Source organism: Condylura cristata, unplaced genomic scaffold (genome assembly GCF_000260355.1).
Source record: "Condylura cristata isolate star-nosed mole 26May11 unplaced genomic scaffold, ConCri1.0 scaffold00005, whole genome shotgun sequence".
Classification (NCBI taxonomy): domain Eukaryota; kingdom Metazoa; phylum Chordata; class Mammalia; order Eulipotyphla; family Talpidae; genus Condylura; species Condylura cristata.
Window position 1 is genome coordinate 13,158,408 of NW_004567106.1, and position 10,352 is coordinate 13,168,759.

A 10,352-nucleotide genomic window follows, 5' to 3' on the forward strand; every position below is an offset into this window, starting at 1 on the left:
TAGTTCTCGTGTATGAGAACTAAGATCACACTGTTGTAGTTATACATATCTTAATATTGGACTTCTCTGGGGCCTGAAACCATTCACTCATGTTCTAATTTAGATAATTTATACTTGAACTTAGATCTTTGCAAACAGAAACATTAAAGAAGTTAAGGAAGCCCGCAGCTGAAAATGATGTAGCCAGCAATCTGGATTTCCCTCTCTATCTTCTGTCTCAATATTATTTCTCATCTTATCAGGATGGGAGGTCATTTTTCACACAAAGTTCATTTTGATTATAAACAATAATGGAAGGACAGTCTATATCTATATTTATTTAAAGATATGTGAATTTGTATCTAATTTAATTTAAACTCATCGTTAATCACAGAGCTAGTTGTGAGTCAGTTTTTTCACATTCATCCCTAACTCACTGTTCAGATTAAGATTGTGGACCATGGTCATAAATACAGACCAGGATCTTGTCTGCTTCCAACTGGGACTGTGGGTACATTTCTCATGGAACCATCTCTCAAGGGCAGATCATAATCCATCTCTATTTTATTTTATGAAGTGGTTATGAGGATCAAATGAAGATAGAAGCTGTTAAGTGCTGGGCATGTGGTGAACACTGAACATATTATTTGACTTATAGATATTAATAATTATTGTAAATGAATTATGTTGCAGATCACTCAAATTTTATTTAGAAGGGAATCTATCAAATGATCAAGTATGAATTTCTGAGCTTATATTGACACAATCTAATTTTATGTTATTAGGGACATATATATTTGTGTGTTTTGGTTTTACTTATTGTGTTTAGGAAAAGGGTATTATGATGTTGGCAAACACATACACACATACACACACAACCCTCCCCTACTTACATGGGCAAAATCTATGCCTTCCTTACTTTGGTTTTATCTCACAGCTCCTGACTGTTGTAAAGTTTGTCTTACCAGTGGTTGTTGACTCTAATTGTGAGCCAGATCTAGAAAATATAGTAGAAATTTTCTTAAATGACGAATGTTATCAGTGCATTCTGATTAACATGGAATCACTGCAGTGGTATTTTTCCTTCATAAACAGAAATAAAATTATGCTAGGCTTATTTCACTTAGTATCATGTCCTTCAACTTCTATTCATGTTGGATTTGGAGGAATTTCCTTCTTTTTAAAGACTGAATTATATTCCATTATGTGAATGTAAGATATTTGCTTAAATTCATTCCTCCTTTGATGGGTGGTTAGGTTGTTTCTGAGTCTTAGCTATTGCGAGTAGCATGGCAGTGAGTAAGGGGGGCTAAGTGAACGCAATCAGTTATAGAAAGACAAATACTGTCCAATTACAATTAGATGATATAATTAAAGCAGAATCATAGAAGCAGAGAATATAATGGTAATTGTCAAGGGCTGGGTGGGTGGGACAAAGGGAAATGAGAAAAATACTGTTTCTAGAAAGCTTCAGACACACTGGATGGGATGAGTTCTAGAGAACTGCTGTACAACATAATGCCTGTGGTGAGCAATACAGTATGGTACACTTGAAATTTGCTAAGTGGGCAGCACTCATGTTAAGTGTTTTTAGCACAATAATAAAAAAAAAAGGACAATAGCTGGAAATAATATGAGTTAATACTGGAAGTGATAAATACTACTACGTCCATTTTAAATAAGATAAAGATAATTAGTTTAAAAAATTGGAAAAGGTACAAAGAGCCCATGGCTAATACTTCCTACAGGCAGTCCTCAATTTAATTCCTTTCTCTGCCCTGTCTTCCTTCCTCATTGTTTCCAACTTAATGTGATTGCAGCTATTCCTGATCATTCAGATTCTAGTTCAGAGGGCCAGAGCTTACTCACATATGGAAACTTTCTTCTTTTTTCTCTGAAAAACTCTTTAGAACTCTTCATACGCTACTTAAATGACAACTTAAGAATTGCTTTTGCTATTGTCCGAAACGCACTATGTGGCTGGCATATCTAAGCCAAGAAGCAATAAAATAATGTGAAAAGATTCAGAGTCTCAATCTCCTATAAAAACATGACTTTTGAGAAAATTCAGTTGTAAACAAAGTTAATGAAGGTATTAATTACTTCATGTAAATTTCAGGGAAAAAGCAAGAAAAACACTTGAATTATAGTTTAACTTAAAAGAAATATCTGTATAAGGAAATTGTATATACAAATTTTTATAAGCTTTCACTCGGGCATAAAGTGAAATAAAAACCACATGAAAGGATTAGCAGCAGCAGAAAAATTTGCAGGTAGGCAGATTTCAGTTCAATATAAAGAAGGAAAGTCTACCAATTATAGCTATAAAGGAAGTCTTTCAAAACATAATGAAATTAAAATACTGGCACAAGTAGGGGAAAATACAAGAATGTGTTCTGCAACATTACTTAAGGTAGGGAAATATACAAATAAGTTATCTTCTGCCACATAGTGACTACATTGCTGTTAAAAATACTGTAAATCTTTATTGATTTGGAGGGTTATTTGTGCTATATTAGTTAATATAGCATGGAGATGGGTGGAGTTGGGAAAATTATGTATAGAATGATTTGAAGGTTAGTGTACTATATATGTATGTATACACACATCTAGTAAAAGAAAAGAAGGATAATTGTGAATATTGTCAATCTCTACAGGGTGGAACAGAAGGGGAAAAAGGATAATTTTATCATTGCTCGATTATTAAGTATTTTGTACAAGAAGAGATGATTTTCATTTTTAAAAGTAACAAAATTTCATGAGTTTGTTATAAAGACATTGAAAAGCATGTAAGAAAGGAAAAAGTTCCCATTCCCTGGAATGTCCACATAGAGTCTATATGGCCGGAGGCCCTTTAGATCTTGTAGAGAAGATTCTTGTATAGGAGAAGAAGGGATTAGCCCAAGCCCGATATAATTACTAAGGTCAAGGGCATGCCTTTTACAACTCCATTTTCTGTGGTGTCATGAATTTTCCCCTTTTCACTAGCTCTTTATCATCAGCATACAACATACCATAATAATGCCCATTTAAAAAAATTCCAGAAGCACATATATCACCACTGCTTCCATTTCTATGCTGTATGACTAGGATTCTATACTCCACCATCAAAAATAGTACCCAGTTTACTGTCTTCACTTCTTTTGTCTCCATTATTTCTTTTTTAAACTTATAGTAAAAATTATAAGACATATTTCCCATAATTCCCTTCACTTAGATCTACTCAAATGTTATTTTCTCATGAGGCCATCATATGTAAAAATGCCTCTCCATTTCCCTTACCCTGATCGACTTCTACCATAGCAGTCTCACCTTCAAACATAGTACATAATATTTATTATATTTATTGTCTATAGAAGGTGATTTCCATAAAGGCGTAATTTTTTTCTCTCTTATTAATGATATATCCCATGTATCTAGCACAAGCCCTGGTATATTTGCACATGCTCAATAAATGCCTACTGAATAAATTGCTGAAATAAACTATTATACAACTAGTCAAGACAGAATATGGAATGAATATCTTCTGTTCTGAGCAGAAAGAAGATCTGATTTGAAAATTTATATGTAAACTTATTTTCCTTATATGCAAAATAAAAGCAGATTCTACTTTTAAGGGTAGATGAGCATTGCTTATCTCACAATCCTGGCAAAGAGTGTATGTGCAGTAATATTTAAGTATTCATGTAGCAGGAAAATACAGCAAATGTTTTTACTTTACAAGATCACCAATGTAAAGTAATTTAAGATGGAAAGACAGATTGAAATCCAATGAAGACTTACTTCTTTCTCAAATTGGCATATCACAATGGGAATTATTGACTCATCAGATTTCATTTTTCAAAACCAACAGAAACCACTTGGAGCATTTTCAAAAACTAGTATTCCAATAGATTTAAAATTATTTCTCTTTGAAATTTAAAAACTACTGTTAAAGTCATAATTGCATACGCCAAGAAGTCTTATAAAGGCAAACTGCCTTAGAGCAATAAATGGGAATTGATAATGACTGTGCTAATACTACTCCTTAAGTGTCATTTCTACAAATCTAAAAGAAGAGAGAAACCCTCTATAAAGTACTCTAAGTTATTACATAACCAGAAAGTTAGAAGTATTTTATAAAGTAAATATTAATACTTTTAAAAGTAACATGAAAGTAAGGAAAGAAGTAGAATAGTTAAAAATTGATAAATCTTACAAAAGAGAATAGAAGTTAAAAAGAAACAGAATAAGTAGGACAACTAGTCCAAAAATAAATGGTAGAAATAAAATTTAAAAGCTCATTAATTATATTAAATTTAAACAAATTAAAAGCTCCAGGCAAAAGACAAATTTTCTTAGACTACAGTTTTGAAAATTAAACTATATATTGTTTGAAAAAATCGTGTATAAATTAAAAGGATACACAAAGGTAAACATAAAAAGGTAAAGACAGATACCAGTCAAATTTAGCCAAAAGACAATAACAAAATTGATAAACCAAAACCTGCCTCCCCCAAATCTGTCTTTTTCTGGCAAAAGATTGACATGATAGGAGGGTCTCTGAAGGCCAGAAGAAACTGCTTTTCAAAGAGACATTTACATGGAAAAATCTCTGTAAGGGTGTGTACTGGAAGGCCGAATCTACACCTACCTTTTCTTTCTTTTTAAAGATTGATTTATTTATGCATACAGAGCTAGGGTACAGGCCAGAGGTGCAGGGACAGTGAAAGGATTCACTGGAGACAGAGTGGGGAGCAGAACAGGCAGATCTATGAAGTACACTCTGAGAGGAGCAGTGGGCGAGACAGGAGAGGTCTGCCACGCCATGTGGTCACCTCCGGGGCAGGGATTGAACTTGCACAAAGTGACTATTGCCAGCTTCTCAATATTGTGCTTTAACATTGTGCCACCAGGGACGGCCATCCACCTACCTTTTCAGTGGAGAGGGCCCAACTTAATCTGTATACATGTATCTACTGTCCCTTCTCTGGAACATCCCTAACTAATCTGTCTTTTTCAAAGATTTTCTTTTAGCTTATTTTTGCATAGAAGAACATAGCTCAGAGGTATGAAGTTAGAGGATTCACCAGAGACAGAGGGATGAGCAGAAATATACTGCTAAGGGGAGCACTGAGCAAGACAAGGAGAGGTCTGCTGTACCATGTGGGTCAGCTCCCTGGCTGGGGACTGAATTCAGGCAGTAGTGGTGATAGTATAACAGGGTGGTCCCTAGGAAAATGGGAAGTTCCAGGTTCCCTGTCCCACCCAGGAGTGGGGAGCTGAGCAGAGAAAAAGGAGAGACGAAAAGAAGGAAGGTGGATGGAGAGCCAGACGGAGACCTAAGGAAGCCACATGGAGCAGCAAGCATGTGATGAAGAAACGGGGCTTGTTTCCTGACCCTGGACTGGTTAAGGCAGATGTGGGTGAGAGACCTGTAGGGAGGTGACTATGGCAGTGTTTACATTGATTTTGATTTTGCTCTTTTGCTCCCAGATTTGTCTGGCCATTTCTGACCCTTTTCCATGGGTCCTGGCCAGAAGGTGCTTTAGTCTAGTGACGGGCTTTCAGGCCTTGCTGTGGGCCAATCCCTTTTGGGTTGACTTTTGCCCACGAGGGGATGGGTCACTTCAGGTGTTTGATTTAGAAGTTATATTCTTTGTGTTCCGTATTGTGTATTCACCGTATTAAAGTGCCTTTTCATTAAAGTTTTATATGTTTTGTCTTGTTGCGGCAGATGGCAGTACCCACATAAAGCAGGTAGGTTTTGGGGCTTCAGGGGTTTCTCTCTCCCCCTGTCCTGGAACAGATTTGCTGTCCTCTAACAGAATTGGAGTGCCCTATAACAATAGTACTGAAACTTAACCTCTAGACCACCAAAGAGGCCCCTAATCTTTCCTTTTCCAACCCCCAAAGTCCTTCTGTCTTAGCTAAGCTATTTAAGAGGGTAGTGGAAAATATATAGGTGAGTTAGTTAGTCTTGCTTCTAGGTCTCTCCCATGCATACAAGACAATACATATTATTATTAAACACTTTTCTTGATATTTTCTCATCAATCTGTATAATGTTTGTTGATTATTTGCAAGCCTAGAAGAATCCAGAGGGGTACAGGATAATTTCCCTTGTGCCCTGATACCATACTAGACTCTGGTAATAAAAAACTTTAATACCAAAAGCTCTATTAATCATAGAATCCTAAAGAGTTATTAGAACCAATTTTCTAATGTATTATTTTCCTTTCTCTTTTTCCTCTTCCTAACTCCCTCTTAGGACAATTTTTCTGCCTATTTCTCCCCATTTCAACCCCTTGCTCTTTTCACTTAGTGTGGCTTTCTTAGGGCAAAGCACACAACAATTGGCTTCACACCCTAATAAAGATTCCTAAAGAATTGCCTATGGAAAAATTTTTCATAGAATGAATGAACGATTTTGTTTGAGCCACATATACCCATAAAACTCTACAATGTTTGCTTTGAAAATAGGTAACCTATTTTCTTTTTCCCTATCACTTCTAATACTGAAAATGATAATTCATATTTGCAACTAGATAAACAAAGGTGCTGATAGTAAAAAGTCAATAACTGAAGTTCTTAACTGTTTGCAAGAGCAATAAAAAGTTTAGATTACAGACCAATTGACTAATTTTTGATTTGTCACAGAGTTTGAAGTACAAAAGAGAATGTCTTTCTGTCAATCAAAATTGAAAGTATTTTATCAACTTTGAAAGCATGATGTCACATGATAGTGACTTTTATAGCTTTACCTAAGTAAGGCAACTACCCATTTAAGCCCAGATCGTGCTGTACTTACTAGTCCTGTATCTGGCAATTGATTTTAAAGTCACTAAATCTAATCCCTGGATTCTGATAGAATTGCACTAGCAGGAAAAAGAAGTGCTTTTTCCTTTAGAAAACTTAGACTAGCAGGAAGAAGACACCTTGCATATATCTCACATTTTGAAAGTCAACACTCAATTTCAAGAGGCAAATAAAGGGCCCTCCCCAGTGGTGCAACAGGTTAAAGCACAGCACTAAGAAGCTATCGCAGCCACTGCACGAATTTGATCCTCAGCCAGGGGAGGTGACCCACATGGTGTGGCAGACCTCTCCTGTCTTGCCCACTGCTCCTATCACTGTCCTCCATCTAGCATCCAGTTCTGCTCCTGACTCTGTCTCTGATGAATGCTCTCACCCCCTGCACCTCTGATTGTATCCTAGTTCTGTATGCATAAATAAATACATATTTTTAAGATTTATTTATTTATTCATACATATAGAGCTGGGGTACAGACCAGAGATGCGGAGGGTGAGAGGATTCACCAGGGACAGAGAGGGGAGCAGAACAGGCAGATCTACGAAGTACACTGCTGAGGGGAGCGACAGGCGGATCAGGAGAGGTCTGCCACGCCATGTGGATCTCTTCCGGGGCAGGTGGGGATCGAACTCATGCCCAAGTGGCTTAAGCTTCTTAGTGAGGTGCTTTAATCCACTGTGTCACCAGGGAGGACCCTAAATACATCTTTTTTTAAAAAAAAAAAAGATGTAAACAGGCCAGAGGTGCTGGGGCAGTGAGAGGATTCACCAGAGACAGAGTGGGGAGCAGAAAACACAGATCAGCAAAGTACACTACTGAGGAGTCAGGAGAGGTCTCTGCTGTGCCATGTGGGTCACCTCTGGGGAGGGGATCTAACTCACGCTGAAGTGGTTTTAGCTTCTCAGTGCTGTGCTTTAACCTACTGCACCACCAGGGAGGGGCTCCTAAATACATTTTTTTTTTTTTAAGATGGAACTAAAATATTTGAGTGGCATTTACTTTTTAGTCTCAAACCAACCAGTCTCTTCAGTATCTATCCAAACGCCCAAAACATGCTCAAGAAAACCAGGTGGAGGAGTAGCTAAGAGGGACCTTGGTTGTGTTACTTAAAATCTTTATGACTTAGTTTCCTAGGGCCTACCTCATAGGATGGAGAGGCACAATGTGGATAGATGACACATAGAATTTAAACAGTGTGATATGCCACTAGTTTTTTCCCAAAGTTCTGAATAGTGAAGGTACCTCTTACCCTGGGGCTAGATATAATAAATACTTCAGGAAAATTATTTAAAATGTGTGTGTGTTTCATTTATTTTTACATCATTCTTCATTTTGTGCCTTTTCCATTTTGGTGTAATCCCCATGGACTTCCCACCACCAATTCACCCGTGTGCTGTCACCATAGTCCCACGCACCTTTCCCACCCCATTTTTGATCCCATTCCCCACTCTACCCCCATAAAATGTTTCTGCTATATAGTTGTTTGCTGTTTTTCATTTTTTTTTATTACAGTTGCTTTCTGCTCTCCTCCCCACCCCAGTCCCTTATGCTCCTGCTAATAGTGAAACAATCCTTTATTTTTCTTTTTCTGTCTGGCTTTCTATTTCTGGCTATTCTATTTCACTAAGCATGATCCCTTCCTGCTCCATCCTTGTTGCTGCAAAAGGCAAGAGTTTATCTTTTTTGATTGCTGAGTACTATTCCATTATGTACATGCACCACATCTTTTTTTTTTTTTTAAAGATGTATTTATTTGTGCATACAGAACTGGGGTGCAGGTCAGAGGCTCAGGGGTGGCGAGAGGCTTCACCAGAGACAGAGTGGGGAACAGAACAGGCAGATCGACGAAGTACACTGCTGAGGGGAGCAGCGAGCAGCGGGCGGGTCAGGAGAGGTCTGCCACGCCATGTGGTCACCTCCGGGGCAGGAGGGAATCTAACTTATGTGGAAGCGGCTTTAGATTATCAGTGCTGTGCTTTAACCCGCTGCGCCACCAGGGAGGGTCACCACATCTTTTTAATTTAATCATCTACTTTTGGGCATTTGGGTTGATTCCACATCTTCCCTATTGTAAATAGAGCAGCAATAAATATGGGGGGTGCAGGTGTCCTTTTGAACCAATGTTTTTGTGTCTTTGAGTAGATACCTAGGAGTAGTATTGCTGGGTCATATGGAAGCTCTATTTTTAGCATTACACACACACGCACACACACACAATATTTTCTTTTATAAATCCATGGCAGTATTGGGAATCTGGTAGAAGTCAAACTTCAGGGTCACTAACAATTGCACAGGATCTTATTCATAGTAAATAGATAATAAATGTCAGCTAGTAATGATGATTCATGACCCACTGAATTGAGAGGTTTCTTTAACTAATTCTGATTTGGGGAGTTGAGTATTTAAAAGAGAAATTTTAATAAGGAACTTGAAAGAGAAAAATATCTTTCCTTATGTCCCTCAGATTCAGATTCAGAAATTAAAAAATAAAAAGTCATCTTTTTTTTTTTTTGATTGGTTTGAAAGTCACTTGGCCGAGGTTGAAAATCATAGTGAGACATGCAAATAGTCTTAGCTCAGCCCCAGTTTGCACATGAAAGCTTTCTCTGTTCTATAGTAGCTATATCTAGAGGCTGTGGACTGTTTTTGTTTGGGGGGGGGTGCTTTTGGTTTGGGTGTATAATTGTCTTTAATTATGTTTAAAAGACAATGAAAGAAATAAAGATATGGGGAACCTTGGTGTTTGACAGGAGGTCAAAGGACTTTGGTTAGAAGATTAATTATTATGCACAGTTCCCCGCCACAGACATTTTAGTAGATATAATCCCAAAACGCCAAACTATTTTTATTTTATTTATTTCTAAAAATTATTTTACTTGCTTGCTTGTTTTTTCACAGTGTAGAATTTCTCCCTTGGTGTGCTTACCATACCATAGCTTTCCCATCACCAAAGCATGTATAGTCCCCTTCACAGTGTAAACCTATGTGGCTTTGACTTCTTTCTCTAGTAGAATCATTGTGAAAATTTGAAAATCACAGCAAAAGAAAATAATTAGAAGTTAATTCAAAGATAATTTTTGGTATTAGCACACATCTATGGGATGGTGTAACTACCATTTCCAGGGTTGCTTTTGCTTTTGTTTTTGATGCTATTATTGAGTGCTATGTCAGCACTCAAAATGAAGAAAACTAAACTGAAACACCAGAAACTCATCACATTAAAGTGTGTGTGTGTGTGTGTGTGTGTGTGTGTATTGTTTCCTAATAATATTAGCACCAGTATATACATGAACGAGTTGCAAAGACTAGAGGAACTTTATGTCTTACTTTTTCTGCAGGTGTTTATAACTTACTGTATATCAAATCCACTAAGTTTAAGTAAGAGGGACTCTGGAGCTCCCACCTTACTAAAAAGACTTGGTTACTACTGAAACAGAAACAAAATGGCAAGCATGTGGCAGTAGAGTCCAAAAACACAAACTCAAGGTCTAGTGCAGTGTTTCTGTCCTTGGAGGTGGTTCCAGGAGAACCACAGGAGGGAATTTTACACTCAAGCTCTACCTCTTAAAACTGAGATTTG

At 37.3% G+C, this 10,352-nt stretch overlaps 1 protein-coding gene across 5 annotated transcripts in view; it reads right to left on the reverse strand.

Moving 5' to 3' along the window:
* Positions 1-10,352, reverse strand: part of COL28A1 (collagen, type XXVIII, alpha 1) — a 140,647-nt gene that overhangs the window by 37,137 nt on the left and 93,158 nt on the right. The gene's annotated exons all lie outside the window — the stretch shown is intronic.